This window comes from Sinocyclocheilus anshuiensis, unplaced genomic scaffold (assembly GCF_001515605.1).
Source record: "Sinocyclocheilus anshuiensis isolate Anshui unplaced genomic scaffold, SAMN03320099.WGS_v1.1 scaffold308, whole genome shotgun sequence".
NCBI lineage: Eukaryota > Metazoa > Chordata > Actinopteri > Cypriniformes > Cyprinidae > Sinocyclocheilus > Sinocyclocheilus anshuiensis.
The window spans coordinates 618,061-634,970 of NW_015558619.1; the positions used below are offsets into that span (position 1 = coordinate 618,061).

At 36.2% G+C, this 16,910-nt stretch overlaps 1 long non-coding RNA gene across 1 annotated transcript in view; it reads right to left on the reverse strand.

The window, feature by feature from the left end:
- Positions 1–4,268, reverse strand: part of LOC107680522 (uncharacterized) — a 23,261-nt gene extending 18,993 nt beyond the window's left edge. Inside the window, exon 1 of the long non-coding RNA XR_001633160.1 lies at positions 4,184–4,268. This is a non-coding gene — a long non-coding RNA (uncharacterized LOC107680522). The remainder of the gene's footprint in view (positions 1–4,183) is intronic.
- Positions 4,269–16,910: the final 12,642 nt, after the last annotated feature.

Consider the following 16,910-nt stretch of genomic DNA (forward strand, 5'->3'; position numbering starts at 1 on the left):
TACATTTAATGGCTGAATGGCTTCTTATTCTTTGCTGTTGCTATGTTTGACAAGCCATGGCGCTCTCGCGCTACACATCAGTGAAAAATACATCGCGGAGCACAGAGAAAACTCACAACACGCCGACAGACAAGACAGAGCATGTTACTTTAGGTATGAAACAAAGTCTCAGCTTTCAAAATTTGTCATTTTTTCAGAAATTCAAACAATAAATACCATATTGTGGCTCTTTAATGTGTGACAGATCGCTGTAGCGCCTGAGTTCAAGTGGCACTTGAACCGAACTTTTCCTCTTTAGCCTACTAGTTATAGGATGAAATAAACATGAATGAACATCAGAAGGTATCTTGTTTCAACCACGGAAAGCCGTCAGTACACACCATTTTTCAAGTTCAAGTCCACCGACGTTAATCTACTCTACTGTCTGGTTTGTTTGTTGGACAAAAATGGTAGATTAGACGTTATGATTTGTCAGATCGCCTGTCGATCAAACTCCCTGCGAAGGGTCAATTACGACAGGGATATTTACGACAGTGAATTCCACTCACTTAAAGGTGCACTAAGCGATTTTTGCCAAATGATGTGGATATTTGAAAGCACCAAAAAACGCCCATACCCCAACAGGATCTCTCCCCTATTTTGAAATCTCCACCCCACACATACGTACGTAACCATGGCAACGATGATCATGGAAACAAGCGAAGATGACACACAAGTATATTCAAAGAAAAGTCACTACGGATAAGTTGTGTGAAACCAAGCAAAATCAACGTTACCCACCTATCAAGAAGAAACCCGTTCCTTGAGTTCTCTCCACCACTGGAAAGCTGCTCCGATATTTACGCAGGTCCTACCTCTTGCCTGATCGTAACCCTTCTTTTTAATGTTTTGTTTCTCTGATATTTTCCTCTTTTTTATCTGCCATCCCTCTCTATCTATAGTCGATCTGCTAATATCCGTCCTGTGCACTCAAATTGAGCGCTCTCTTCTTTCTATCATTGCAAGACACGCCCCCTTACTGCTGATTGGCTACTAGTGTGTTTTGGGACTCGTTCCGACACTGTGGTCAAAAACATTTTTCAAAAATCACTTAGTGCACCTTTAACTGTAGGGGGCTCTAAAGCCGTTAAGATACACAAAACTACATACCTACGCTTTAAGTTCGTGAAAAGCATTGCTAAAACAGATTATACAAGTTGACAATAATAATAAAAATTATGATTATATTACTAGTAGTAGGCCTAGTAGTATTTACTACAGACTAGTAGGCTGCTACTAATGTAATTGGATGTTTACACATAAATACAATCACTGAATAGAATGCAAATATAAAATAAAAATAAACATAAAACATAAATCAACGACCAAACTTTCCTGCCCAACACTATGCTGAAGTTTACTGAATAAGAATACTGTTTTTAATCCAAAGGCTAATCATAAGTAATGAATTCAATTAAAATTTAATAAAGATAAATAATTTATTAGATTGTAGATGATGATATAAACAAAATATTTACAGATAAGGCTCTATAAAAAATACAAATCACCTACACAAAACATTTACGGTTGTTTTTAAATTATGATAATAATTCGTTACATTAATGTAGCGCTTTTCTTGGTTTAACGTCTCATCCAAAGGACGGGTTAGGTCAATTACAAAAAAAGTATATATTGAAGTATACTAATAATGTGATTGCATTTAATTATTAGGGTCTCTTATATGGTAGCCTTTTTATTATATGTTGTAACCTAGTTGGTGTTTTATGGCTTTTAGCTGGACCATGCTGGCCATTTCCGGCCATTAACTGCTTCTAGCTGATTTAGAAAATTGACTACCAGCTGGTGGGACCGTGACAAACCTGAAAGACCTCGATAAATCTGGTTAGAGCTGGTAGACCACCTTCCAGTAACAAACCAGCTGCTATATGTTCTGAAAACAAGCTTGACCATTTTATAAGCTGCTACGACATGTTTTTTTCCCTCAGCAGGAACAGACCTAATTAGACAAGCTGTGGCAGCACAAAACTTTTATCAGGTGTTCCAATGCACATTTAGCAAAAAAATAAAATAAAATTGTTTGTTTTTATGCTCACCAAAAAGTGAAATATAGCATGTTAATGTGTCCGTTGTGGCGGCCAGAAAGAGGTATGGTCCCCCACAAAGCAGACAGAACACCTTCAGCACCATGGAGAGCCCCATCAGAGGAAGCAACAAGGGCTGGGCCACCCAGTAAGAGGGTTCAGGACCAGGGATAGCTCCAACACAGGTGTTCACTTTTTATCCTCTAACAGGGAGCCTCAGCTGCAGGCTGTTAGGAACAATCAGCCACCACCACATAAAAGGGAACCGAGAGGCCTCAGTAGGCTCTCAGCCGGGGAGATGAGCAGATGCTGAATGCTGGATCGCCCTAACCCCAAGCACAGGACAAGTTCTTAAGGGCGGAAGCTCAGTGGGTCGTGAGTAGCCTGAACACTTTAACTAACCCTCCACCTCTTCTGTCTTCCCTTCAGGGAGATTGATCTGCTGCCCCAAGAACGCCCTTAAGAACTTGTCCTGTGCTTGGGCGATCCAGCATTCAGCATCTGCTCATCTCCCCGGCTGAGCGCCTACTGAGGCCTCTCGGTTCCCTTTTATGTGGTGGTGGCTGATTGTTCCTAACAGCCTGCAGCTGAGGCTCCCTGTTAGAGGATAAAAAGTGAACACCTGTGTTGGAGCTATCCCTGGTCCTGAACCCTCTTACTGGGTGGCCCAGCCCTTGTTGCTTCCTCTGATGGGGCTCTCCATGGTGCTGAAGGTGTTCCGTCTGCTTTGTGGGGGACCATACCTCTTTCTGGCCGCCACACCGTATTGAATTTCTGTCTTAGAATATGATTTCATTCCGAGTCATTGTGCCCTTTTACCAGAACAGTAAATAGAGTAGAAGCACCCAGGAGTTGTTCCCACCCTCTGCTCAAATCTCCATGACCTTTCTTTCATTTGCTTTCCCAGGTCATTTGAACTAGCAAGTGATTCAAATGTATTAGATACAAAAGAGGAAAAGGTATCAGAAGTAACACTCCCACTCCAAAAAATCTGTCTATACTGTATCTAGCTCTCTTCATGCCCTGTAATACCTGTCAGATCAGATCTTTGTACCTTTTCAGTGACATTACACTGTGGTGCACACTATGCCGGCTTATATAAAAACAATAAGCATCATGATTGAACTGAGTCACATTTTGCTCACAGTGTCAGTAACTGCACACTCAGTGTTCATTTTGGAAACCACTCGGCACGTGACAGCAGCAGTCTGTCTTTGATTTCTAAGGATGTGCTTCAATCAGCAGAGGTCTATTGAAGAATAGCTTTGACCGCATCAGTTGGGATTTTGTACAACTAAAGCTACTTGGCAGAGAACGTTATGGTGTGTAAGATGACTCACTCTGTTTCTTTTTGGGCATCTGCACAGGCCAGGGCCGATTTATACAGTGCTTCTAGGTCTTTTAACTTCTTGGCATCCAAGGTGGAGTGTCTGCGGGCCAAAGGTGGAAGCAGGAGTGGCCCAGAGAACCTGGGGCGAATGGCACTGCTGGTTTTGGGCTGAAGCTCCAGTGGGTTGGAGACAAGAGAGCTCCTTCGTCTCTAAATAGAAGAAAATAGCTGCAGGTCAGCTAAGCAAAATACTGGATTGAAGTGCAAAAAATAGCTGTTCTAGGATGTTCTAGGATATGTATGTCATTTATCTACTACTAAAAACACTCATTCACTTCTTATAGATTGTTTATCTTTTATACTTGTAGAACATCGACTTTAAATAGTACATTAAGATAAAATCACATACCATGTTTTCCATGTCTTCAACTCTCACAGTGTGATTACTTCAGAACCATCTTGATGATCATTTTAATTATCCATGAGAGAACTGCAAAACAAACAAACAAAAAAAAATACACTTATGTTCCTTATTAAGTATAAAATATAAAGAAATATAACTACCTAACTGTATGACATGCACAAAATCATGTTTAACTAAAGCCCAAAGTGTATTTTGGTTTTTACTAATACTTTTTTTGACTGTACTAAAGCATTAATTAAAATACAATAATGTGTTTGCAAATATTTAGGAAACATGCTAAGGTCACCAGGGGCCTGTTTCATAAAACAAGTTTACCAAATAAGCCACGTTTATTTTAGTTAGTCTGACTTATTGTCAGTTTATTTGGTTCAGAATAAGTCAGAATAACTTAAATAAGCCTGGCTTGTTTGGTAAACCTGTTTTATGAAACAGCCCCCTGGTATAGCCAGTTATTCTTATTTGAAATGTGTGTTCCGTGTCAGATTGTCTGTTTTTGTTTTGGTCTGTGTGATTTCGCCCATTGACTATTTAACCAATAGTATTTCGACACCCCGGGTTGCCAGTTGGTGGAAAACACAGCATATTACAGTCATGGAAGCCAGCAAACAACCTGGATCAGAGATTGCAGATTCTACCCGACCTAAAAATCCTTGGCATCCATCTAAAAAGTTATATGACCAGAGGCATATTAAAACGTGGATGAATCAACTAATCAACTTAACGTGTAAGGCTCGTCGCATTCCATCGCTCCTTCCTTTTGCGCTCGTGTCCTCAATCTGGCAACCCACGTGAGGAGGAGGGGACGGTAGAAAGTTGAGACAACTTTCTCTGATATTTTGAATTTGGACTGCAGTATCATTTTCAACTGTTAGCTGTCAATATTAGTCCATTTCACCATCGGCATAGTTACTCACTCAAATTTTTATTTTACGCAGAATTCGCGCAAATGTGCCTTAGCTTGTCACCAAGGCCAATAGTTTCACAGTCGAACAAGACACCGATGATGAGATGGAACAACAAACTACAAGAAAAAGGCAACAGCAGCAGCGTGGACGAGTGCTTCCGTGAGGCGATTAAAGGTATAGTAAAGTGATTTCTGAGAAACACTGTTTAAAACTGAATTCGACACCAAACTATTTTGTGAATTTTTGTGAATATTTGCCAGGTGACTGTTCTGAAAAATGTAGCGTTTTGTTCATGGCTGTGTAAATACTGGAAAAATACGGGCAGTATTTTCTTTTCCAAAATACTATTGTATTGTACAATAATAATAGAATATATATTCCAATTAAATTGACAGAATCTTCATGTATTTATTAAAAAAAGTTTTAGAAGTAGAGTAAAAAAGCTTGCTGAATTTTATGTAGAAAGGGTACATAGCCATCTTGCTCTCACAAAAATGACTTGGAATACACTTGACACCTGGAGAACTTAAATGCACCATCAGCTTCCTGTGACATTCAGTTCCAGTCATTTTACAAGTACAAAAATGTCTGGTATGTTGCTTGATATTGCAAACTGGTATCATATTCTTTTCATTTATTAGCATACTCATAAACACACTAGTTTGCTTTCGTGTTACAAATTAAAGGGGTGGTTCACTGTTTTTTTTCTAGGCTTGATTGTGTTTATGGGGTGCAGTCTAACATGTTAATGCTTCATTTAAAAAAAAAAAGCATTATATTTCAGAGCAGGGCAACGCGAGGAACAGTATTAAGAATCACTGCTTTAGAACACTGATTATGAAACTTGTGAATCCATTAGAATCATTAGAAGACAGAATCGCGATTCATATATGAATAGATTTTTACGTGCACCTCTAGTTTTCTCTTCCTCTTCTCTAAAGCAGCGCAGGCCTCGCCCCCTTTGCTGCCTTTTCCCGAGGGTGGGGTTTATCTGGGTTTGTGATGTCACGAAACTTGTTGTAGTCCCTACCAGCCATTTTTGTAGGCATTAAACTGCCAGAATTTTAAAAGACGATATCTCTGTTTGCATTGAACTTTCAGCTTCGTAACTTTGCAGATATTGTTTATGCTCAAACAGCAACATTTACACACTAACTTTTGTTAAAAAAGTGAAATCGCAATCAACCACCCCTTTAAAGTGGATACTTTCAAAGGCTGTACACGCATACACATTCGCTGAAGTATACTTTGAGCCATCTAAGAGAAGAGAGCCAATAAATGAAGTCATAAAACACTGTGTGGTGTGAGACTGTTACAAAAGCGTGAAAATCAACTTGATCTCACAGCTCAGTTCTCACTGTTGAACAACATGACATCCCATATCTTCTCAGAGATTACATCAGGATCGTCCTAATAAGAATCAAGGTGTCATCGATCAGTCGTCTGTGAAGAGTACAAACAGGTCCTCATATCGACCCGACAGTCTCTTCTCTAATGCTCCAGTTGAGCTGGAATCAGTTTTTTTCCTTGAATCTGACAAACAGTCAGGAGCCGCAGTGGTGACTAATATGAAGAGCAGGCAACGTAGGACGCCGGCTGACAAACTGTGGGCTTTGTGTGTTAATTGCTTGATGTAAGCTGTGAATCTGTGATAGCTACAATGACTCAGTCTCTGAACTATAGGGAATCTCTCAAACAGACACTGCAATATCTAAAAATTGCCATTGTGATGAATGGTTCTAGGTCAGCTGATTAACAACACTGATTTTTCACAGCCAACGATTGAAGAATAGTGTCATTATTTCACTGTCAGTCAGATTTCTATCTGCTGTGATTGCTAACATGTACAGTAGAGTGAATGTAGATCGATGGCTGTTTGTATTGAGCACTTGTGTCAGCTGCTTGGCCTCCCTACAGCATCCTGCCCCTCTCAGCTCACGCATACATCCAACTACTGCTGCCCATCTGCCCAAAAATACACCGCAGACAGAGATGACTTAAAGAACACGTAGAACATGAGACGCTTCAGTGTGTTAACATGCTAAATCTGCAATGCTAATGGGAGCCAAATGTCCCACAATTTTATGTGCCATTAGATTCTGACAATAGCACCATTTCGACTTGATAACAGAAATATAGCCCTGAAATTATGATGTTGCATTAGCACTCCTAAAGCTCCTATATATATGAGTACATGTTTTTTGTACCTGACAGTGTTGACACTTTTATCAGCAGAAGTAAACACCTCTGAACATGCTGAACAGATGAATGCATTTAGATATCTTGATGCTAGTATATATGACTAGCAAAAAGTGGATGGATATTTCCTGATACTGTACACATTCATTCATTCATTAATTCATTAATTCATTATTTTATTTTAAACTGTGCAGACTGTTTTGTCCCAGTAGAGAAGCATGGATGAATGTCAGTTTTGTATATGTGTGTGTTTGTGTGATGTGTGTATCATGCCCTGGGGTCATTAGCAGTAATTCTCTTTATTAAATGCCACTGGCAAACCAGCAGTCTCCATCACGACCGTATGAATCACATATCACAAAGAAAATACACCCGAAGCGTAGATTCATTAGTTCAATCAGCAGCATGACTGTGTAAAATATCTATGCACTAAATCAAACTCTTAATTAAGTCACAGTTTTGTTGTCTTCTTCATTAGCTAATACTCTCAATAACCCCATAGTAGCTGATAATGCTCGTCTGTTTATACCAAGTAGGTTTTACCATGTATTTTTAAGTGGTAGTTTATTTGCTGTTATTTTTCCTGCATGGCAAATTAATGACAATATATAATTTTATAAGTAAAATCTTCTTACAATATTATTCATTTTGAAATGTATTAATCCTGGGGCAAAGCAAACTATAGTAAATTATTGTATTTCTGTGATGAAATAGGATTGTTAAATAAACTAATTCCAGTCATAAAAACCTAAAAATAAAGACTAATCTTTAGTGAAATACAGAATTGTACAGCCATGCTGTTGCACTGCAGAGTGCAAATATTAACCATATGCAAAAAATACATCTAACACTCCCCAACAATTCTCTGTTTTGTGAAAATCTGCACCAAACAGCTGATGTTTCTCACCTCAGTGATTATTCAGCGACAGATCCTCTTTTTTACACCTCTAGAAATAGTGTGGTTTTCTTTGTGCTAATTTAGCGTGTATGAATGTGTTACTGCTTTTACAGATCACCAACACAGAATGACAGCTGAAACATATGAATGTCATCGGATGATGCTCTTTCTTTTGTTTTTTATATAGACTTGATTATCTACACTTGGTTTCAAAATAGATGATTTAATAAATTAAGCATTTCCTCCTTTTCAGTTTAGCTTGTCAGTGCAAGGAGCCAGTAGGGATTTATTTTATTTTATTTTTTTCAAAATAATATTTTGCAGATTCATGCACATTTCATGGTAGTTTCAATGTGAAACTGAAATAAAGTAATAAAAAAGCCTTAAATTTTCACCAAAACAGATGAACGGGACTGTGGCAATGCTTTATGTTGGTTCTTGCTTCAAGAAATGCTTATGAAATTAAATGTTACAAAACCCTACCCAAAAGCAAAAGGATAATTAAAGAGTAAAAGAAAACTTTAAAAATGCATTTTCTGATGCAGCCACGCCATATTAGCTTGGCTTTGCACTTTTGTCCAATGTCACAACTCATGTTTCATGGGTGCTCCATATTCCAAGTTCAATGCTGTACTAGTGGTGAGCCACATGTTTTTAATCAACCTATAAAATTAACATTTGAAATCCTTGCACTGCTCTGCTGCACTCCATTTAGCTACATTTTTAGGATGGTCTGCATCAGCAGTCTAACAGTGCTCGTTAGTGTCAAAATGATTAAGATTGACAATCAACTCAAAATAGACAGGATTTGTGGTTCACAGAAGCAGAATGCAAATTTCAGTGCAAAGCATCAGTTTAACATAGAAAAAGAGCTAGGTTATGGAAGGCAGGAAGTGCCAAAATTCTTTAAATGGTAAGTGTGAAATTTGACTTTGTCAGCAGGCACTGTTTGTTCGTGTTAATGTGGCAACATGCGCAGCAGCCAATGAAATTGTGGTATTTAAGACTATATTCGCATATTTGACGTGATGGTACATTGGTATATATGTATACAAACATCAGACGTCATGTTTATTCATTAAGGATGTTGTAATAGTACACGCCATGCGCACATGCAAACATCAAATGTCATCATTTGTCATGTCTTTTCACATTCTTTCTCAGGCTGAACATTCTTAATTTACATTGTAACATTGTAAAAGTAGTTACATGTACATTACATGTACTAAAGAATCAGTGAAAACTGATGCCTTAACATGGGCAGAATGTGCTTGTCTACACATACAAAAGAAAGCATTCAAAATTGCCGCGTTAACAGGGATGAACAGTGCGTATTGAAGGTCAAATTTCATAGGTTCCATTTCTTTTCCAATTTTTTTTGGCTCTATCTGCCTTCCATACTGTGTAAGACTGAAGCAGCCAAACATTTGATATCAACTGTTTTAGAATAGAAATGTTAAACGGCTAACAGTAAAACCCAGCAATGCAAACTACTCAACTTTTTTTCTCAAAATTCGACACAAACTGAATGTGACCGAGACATGAAACGTTTCGCGTTTCGGGCATATGGTATTAGGCATGAATGTGTGCATATTTTAATGTGAATGTGTGCATTATTTCCCAACTATACTTTGACCTAGAACTTCTTTCACCATTCTATTTATTTATACTTAAAAATAAATAAATAAATAAAGATTGGTCCCCCAATTTTCAAAACATGGTTATGAACTTGGTTATTGGTGTTTGTCACTGATGTTCATTTCAGCTGGAAACTGCAATAAATTGTATATAGGTTACATTTATGGTGCTACTTTGTTTCTGTTTGTTTCAGCAGTAATAATGTAATTGATGACAGAATTTTCCAATTTTGAGCATGCGTCTATGATTTGTAATGATGAGCTTAGTCAGTTATCTACAACCTATGTGCATTATTACTCCTTGAAAAAAAAAACTAAATTCTGCATAATCTCAATTGTTAAACCTTGATTCTTTCACTACATTCAGGCCTGTGTTATCATAAATTACTGTAAAAAAAAAAATCCTTTGAAGCAGAGTGAGACAGACTAAAACACATCCTGAGTAAAAAAGTTGTTGGGTCGCAACAGTTCTCACCTTGAAGTTAAATGAGTATATCAGGTTCAACAACAGGTCAAAAGTCCATTGTTTTAAGGGCTGAATATGATCTGAATTAGTCTAAATCAATGGCGTGCTAATGCAATGAGAGATGTGTACAAACACAACAGGTGGCTTTTGAGAGCCGCTCAAATGGCAGAATGCCTCAGAGAGACAGACGCTGAAATATGACAGATGACAAACATATCTGCTGTTTCATCACAGCTCAGATCTGAGCAATGAGTTTCTTCATAGCTGGATGCACCGAAAAAAAACATTTAATAAGTACTGGGGCAGATCAGTATAAAGCACTTTAATTAAAGAAACACTTTCAATTAAATCGTAAATCTCTGTCTAGTCCTGCGCTAACATTTCAAGGGGCCCCTGAAAGTGAGAAATGAGTAAGACAGCATCAAACATTCGTTACATTCATCCATGCTAAGCAACTAAAATGTCTCTTATGTCACATTATGTTAGTCATGTCTTATTCATATCTTTACTTTATGAGACTGGGAGGTGATCTGAGCATGCGGTTGCGAATATGAAAATTGTGTCTCACCCTCATGTCGTTTTATGATTTTCTTTCCTTCTTGGAACAAAGGGCAATAAAATAGCTTTAGAGCCAGATTGATAATAAAAGCGGTCTTACAAGATACATCAACACTTTTTAATCAGCACCTGTGAGCAGGCCGCAGTCAGATTTACGTCTCACTGACGTCTGTTTAGACAATTTTGCACAATTCATATCTGATCTGTTACAAACAGGTACATAACGTTATTTATTTGAATTCAGGTTGTTAATCACCATATGCACTTATTAGTTTGCACTGGTCTCCTTTTGGACACATTTATAGATTTTTTTTTTTTCAGAAGTTAAAAAAGGTTAGAATTTTCCTGTCAAGAAATTGTTAATTTCTTTAAACTTTTTTGTGATTGTTTTTCTGTCAGCTGATTTCAACTATTGAATATTCAATAACTCAAGGCAAGACACACCAAAAAAACAAAACAAAAAAAAATCTAATAGATATCACCATGCTTCCGATTGATTACATTAAAAATGACAAACATTTTTTTTGGGTATTACAAGGTTTCTGGAATATTTTATTTAAATATACAAATGAGGCTTTATCTAATGAAATATGCACTAATTTGCATACATTTCCAGAACAGAAATCTGAACATTGGTTTAAGCCAGGTTTAACATTTTAGTTTCATTTTGTTTACATATTTAACGGTTTTTACAGAGGGGATTTTGGATTTCTCTTTTTTTTTAACACTCCGTGAATCAGAAAATACAGTTTTTAAGAAAACCCTTTTGTAAAAATCTTTAGAATAGGAATAAAACTGTTGAGTTTGGTGTATGAAGTTTTCAGATTTCTGCAGGACAAAATAAACAGCCTTTAAAGATAAGTATTATAATTGTAATCTACAGAAGCAAATAGATAAAGTGTAATAAAAGCAACACTTAAAAGTGTATTTTGGATGTTTTTTGTTCTACTACTTTGAAACTATACTTTTTGAAAAGCCAAATAGCCCAAAATCTCGAAGCTCGGAAAATGTAATTAAATGATGAATAGCAAATAATATACAGTATTTATCTGAATTCAAAGTCATGTATTAGTAGTAGTAGTAGATTATAATGCAGGGCCATAAATGTTATCAAACAGCAGGAGATGCAGCATAATGCTGAGAGAGGATGAATTATACCGCTGATCGTATTACATAGAGCTATGGTTGACAAAAATGGAGGGATGACAAGTCGATAAAACCTCCCACATGTCTAGCAAAATATCATACAGACTTGAGGGTGGGCTCTTCTGACCTGAAGGAAAAAAGCCCAGGACAGCTGTAGCAACCCATTGGCAACAACTTAGAAACCCTGAACACCGAAGCAATGCTGTAGAAACCAGCCAAAACACCTTAACAAATTCAGCAAAGTCAGGTCAGCACCAGCGTCACACCAGAAAGAGTTATTTTATTATGACATTTCAGCAAAATCCACTTCAAGGACAGTATGACCTTTAAAAACAACAAAACAAATGGCACATCCATAAATCTCCCAGGAGCTGTTTAATGCTCACAGGCATTCAAATCTGTCTAAAGCACCGTTGCTCTCAATGACTTATCAGAAACAAAATACAGATAAACAACTTATACTCTATGTAGATCATACATGCATTCAATTCAGATAGCATATATGCATTTATAGTGGTTGTCATGATGACTGTCATTTTGCTCTACACATGCTGATTTTGCTGCTGATTGATCATTAACATGCGCTCTTTCTCATTGGCAAAAGCTTATGACTCATATTTCTATGCACTTTGTGCCTGTTTACAACATGCACCCAAGTGCACCTGCTGCGTCTGAACCTTCATTTGAAGTCAAACTCTTCAGTGCTGTTTTCAAATCACTCCTGCCTGCATACAGTCATTCTGAGTGATTATGCTGTTTCCCCCCACAGATTCTCTTCACAATGTTATTGTGGACCGTTGGACAAACTGTTGGCAAAGCACCATTACATGATTTATACACTGCTGGTGATTTTGAACTTTTATTATATCAAGACTTTACTGCAAATTATTTTATTCGAGTAATAATAACATTTTTTGTTGTTGTTGCTGCGAATAATTCAGTCTTTAATCGCCTCCTCATTAGTTTGACACCAACTGACTATATGACAAACGGAAATTAATCGCGTAACTTGAGTAATAAATCGACAAAACCACAGTTCAACAAGCAACAGTGGTTATGCAAATGAATTATGTTTGACATTATGTAGTTATTAAACTATAGCTACTGAAACTGCACTGCGAAAAAAATTGAGTTTTAAGCAGTGTTGGGGGTAACACATTACAGTTAACGCAAGTTGCGTAATCAGATTACTTTTTCAATGAACTAGTAAAGTAACTACGGTGACCGAGAAGTGCAAAGCAGATCACAATTCTGAAAATAAAATAACAAATTACAAACGCAAATGCAAGTCTAAAAAACAAAATAACAATTCAGAAAACACAACAACAATTCATGTATTGTATGAATTGCCCTTACTCTGGAATAAAAAATATGGGGTGTCTATTTACATTTAGTTAAAAGTGACTGTAAATCATCAGCTTTAGTGGTGCAGATGGATAAGTGCGTGACCTTTCCGTTTCGACGCGATCGACCCAGGTTCGATCCCGCCTTTTGCCGAACTTTTTTTTTCTCCCTTTTCAAATCTAACTCATTACTTTAAATTTAGAAAACATCAAAGTTACTTTTTCAAATAAGTAACGCAAGTTACTTTGTTTTCCCATTTATTCATTGACACCTCTCCTGTCCCCGTGTTCATAAAAACCGTGGGTTTAGTGCAGAGGCAGAGACTCTTCCTTCAGCCTGAGGCTTATTATTTTCACTTTTGCTGTGAAAGCACCTTCAAAGTAGCCAAAAATATAAATTTTGTTTTTTTTTGTTTTGTTATTAGAATAAAGCAAGTCCAGATCAGGTGACAAAAAGGAATGTAATGCATTACTTTCCATAAAAAGTAGCTAAGTAACACAATTAGTTACTTTTTCATGGCGTAACATAATATTGTAAATGCATTACTTTTAAAAATAACTTTTCCCAAGTTGTAACTAACATATAGATTATTAACATATAGATTATTTTTTACCAAAAAAATCAAAATTTCATGTTTAATGTGTTGCATGTCCTGATTTTGCTGAGTTATACGGAGCCCCGCACATGGCATGCAGGAAAAAAATAGTAGGCTAAATCGTGTGCACGATGTACTATTTCGTTCCCTCGATTTATAAATGATGCTTACGATTTACTAATTCGTTCCCTCTATTTGCTAAATCGTGCTCACGATTTATAAATCGAGAGAACGAATTAATAAATTGTGTGCACGATTTAGCAAATCGAGGGAACGAAATAATAATTGTGTGCACGTTTTAGTACATCGAGGGAACGAATTAGTAAATCGTGCGCACGATTTATTTATTTTTTCTTGCATGTCATGTGCGGGGCTCTGTAGAGATAGACGTGCTCCTAGGTCAACATATTTTGTTGACCCTGGAACAACATTTTAATCCAAAAATTTAGTCTTGTCCATATCCCTACACCTAAACCTAAACCTTAACCATGAGTAATCCCTAAAATGAGAAGAAATGATAGATGAATGACACTGATGTGCAAGCAACAGACACTGATTGTAAGCCTAAACTTCACAAAAACTATAAACTGGTTATTCAAATCTGATTGGTTAATCAAAGATGTTGATCCAGGAACATGTTGCACTTGGTAAAATCAGGTTCTGCTTAATGGGTTACTTGTGGTTTCTTTGTAATATTTTTGTGAAATGTACTTGCAGTTTCTGAGTTAAAATTGTATTATATGTCTTTTTTATTTTCAGATTATTGTTGCATTATTAAGATATTAACATTAGTCAATTATAGAAATTATTATTAAACACAAATATTACAAGATAACTTCTTAACATCTGAATGCTGAAGATGAACTAACAATGAAAAGGTGTGTTAGTATAAATATTAGCATTAATAAATACTATAACAAATGTATTGCACATAGTAAGTTAACGTTAGGTAACTAATGGGACCGTATTGTAAAGTGTTACCAGTACACTGAAATCAATTGGTGTAGGATTTACTTTAAAACATTTTTTTTTTTTACACAGAAATCGCTATTTTTTTTACACAAGTAATGTGAAATTTTGAAAAAGACTGAAATAGTATTTTCTAGTTAAACATGATCCAATAGTCTTTGTTTCATTTACAATAATTTATGTGCAAATCATGTTTTTTTACTGTTTATGTACAGTATGCCATTCATATGTGAATATCTGCTAAACACTAAAATTGTATTTGTGCCACTGAAAATTACTGTTAAACATATCATATATTATTTGCATGTTGCTATTTGACTCAAAGTCATAATGGCTCATTTTAAAGTGTAATCAGTAGCTCAAAATGTTTTGTGGTAAACTTCCATGCCAAACATTAAATTCTCCTGAGAAGTGCAATGGTGGCAAACATTGACCAATAAAAATACATTGTTTGACTGCTCTGAGTTTATTAGACTTAGATCAGTGTTCGCTCACAGCAACTCTTGAAAGCGAACTGAACTGAAACTAATAGTTTTTAAAAAGATTTTTCCTAAAACAGGACAAGTTTTAAATTCATATATATATCGTATGTCAGTTTTTTACAATTATTTTTCATTTACAGTACCTTGGTTTTCTGAATACAGTACCAATTCAAAAGACTAAACCACTGTTCACAGATCAAATACCACAGGTACACTCTTAAAAATAAAGGTGCTTCACGATGCCATAGAAGAACCTTTTTGTCTAAATGGTTCCATAAAGAACCTTTAACATCTGAAGAACCTTTCTGTTTCACAAAAGGTTCTTTGTGGCGAAATAAGGTTCTTCAGATTACAAAAAGGTAAGAAAGAGATGGTTCTTTATAGAACCTTTGACTGAATGGTTCTTTGTGGAACCAAAAATGGTTCTTCTATGGCATCGCTTGAAGAACCTTTTGAAGCACCTTTATTTTTAAGAGTGTAAGCACTTTTTGTTAAATTATGAGCTAGAAAAAAAGAAGAAAAAAGTCCCTTGCAAACATATAAATTGTTTTACAAGTGGACCCTTGAGTCTTGATTTAGACAAATAGTTTTGAATAGTATCATAAACTGAAAGTGTCATTGAGCCATTGAGGTGAAATATTTCACTAAGACCCTGAGCTTGGTAATAATATGTTAAATATAGAGTGAAAACGTCTGGGAATACAACATCTGTAAATGCACCAGTAGAAGACGTAAAGAAAGAAGAAAAGGCCTTACGTGTGAATTCCTGTGGAGTAGTAGGGGAGTGTCGTACAGGTGTGTCTGTTCTGCAGTCGTGCTCACATACTTCAGCATATATTTGAGGTGAAAGGTTTTAGACTTCAAACTCTGAACTGCACGCTGATTTCTGTGACGCTGATCCAGTCACATGGTAGCAAAGTCTTGATGTAAACAGTGAGAGCATGCTGTCCCAAACAGCAGGCTACTTCAAATGAGATGCCAAGCTGTGTCACATACTATACTTTCAATTTTAACACCATAAGTGATCTGTAAAATTACAAAAAGCATTCTGACCTTCATGCATTCAGCTAAATGTTAGCTAAAAAGTTCATGCTTAGGTTATTTAAACTTACCTAAAACAAAAATTTTGAAATGAAAGAATATATTACTATTTTACAGTGATTTATTGTATAATTTATGTTTGTTTACAGTACATTTGTAGAATTGTTTTATAGATCAGGTTCCCTGACCAATAATTACACTGAAAGGATTTGGTATTGTGAGCAAAAACAAATACAAATTCTCAAATCAAATTAAAAGAGCAGGTCTTTATGACCACATTATACATACAGTAAAACTGCTTGTGAATAATTTTGCCGCCATCTGGAGGACAAGTTGAAAATGCTACACAGCCGTCATAGTCTCTCACAAATATTGACCGTGCAAATCATGACAGAGGTGGCCACCAGTTCATTTATCCTTATGTACATTTACATTCCTCATTTGACTATAGATTTTTCACTGTTTGTGCTATTGTGGGAAAAGATTAAGCACAACATTACCATATTTTCTAACTAATACACTAGGTATTGCACATCAAGTCTATATGCTAAAAAGGCACATATCATTTAAAAAACAAAAAAAACAAGCTAAATATCAGAGGCATAGCTATGTAGTTTACTGAGACTGCAAGTTTAAGAAACTGGAATTTATTTTGGAGGGTAGCGGGCAAACGGTGCATCCTCATTTACCTTGCCCTAAAGAAAGAAAAAAATAATTTAAGTACAAATAAGTCAATTTTGCATTTCGTAAGCTTTTTTTTATATTTCGTACTTGGTAAGCATAAGAGCCTTCTTACAAAATCTTACTGACCCCAGATTATGATTATACAATAAAA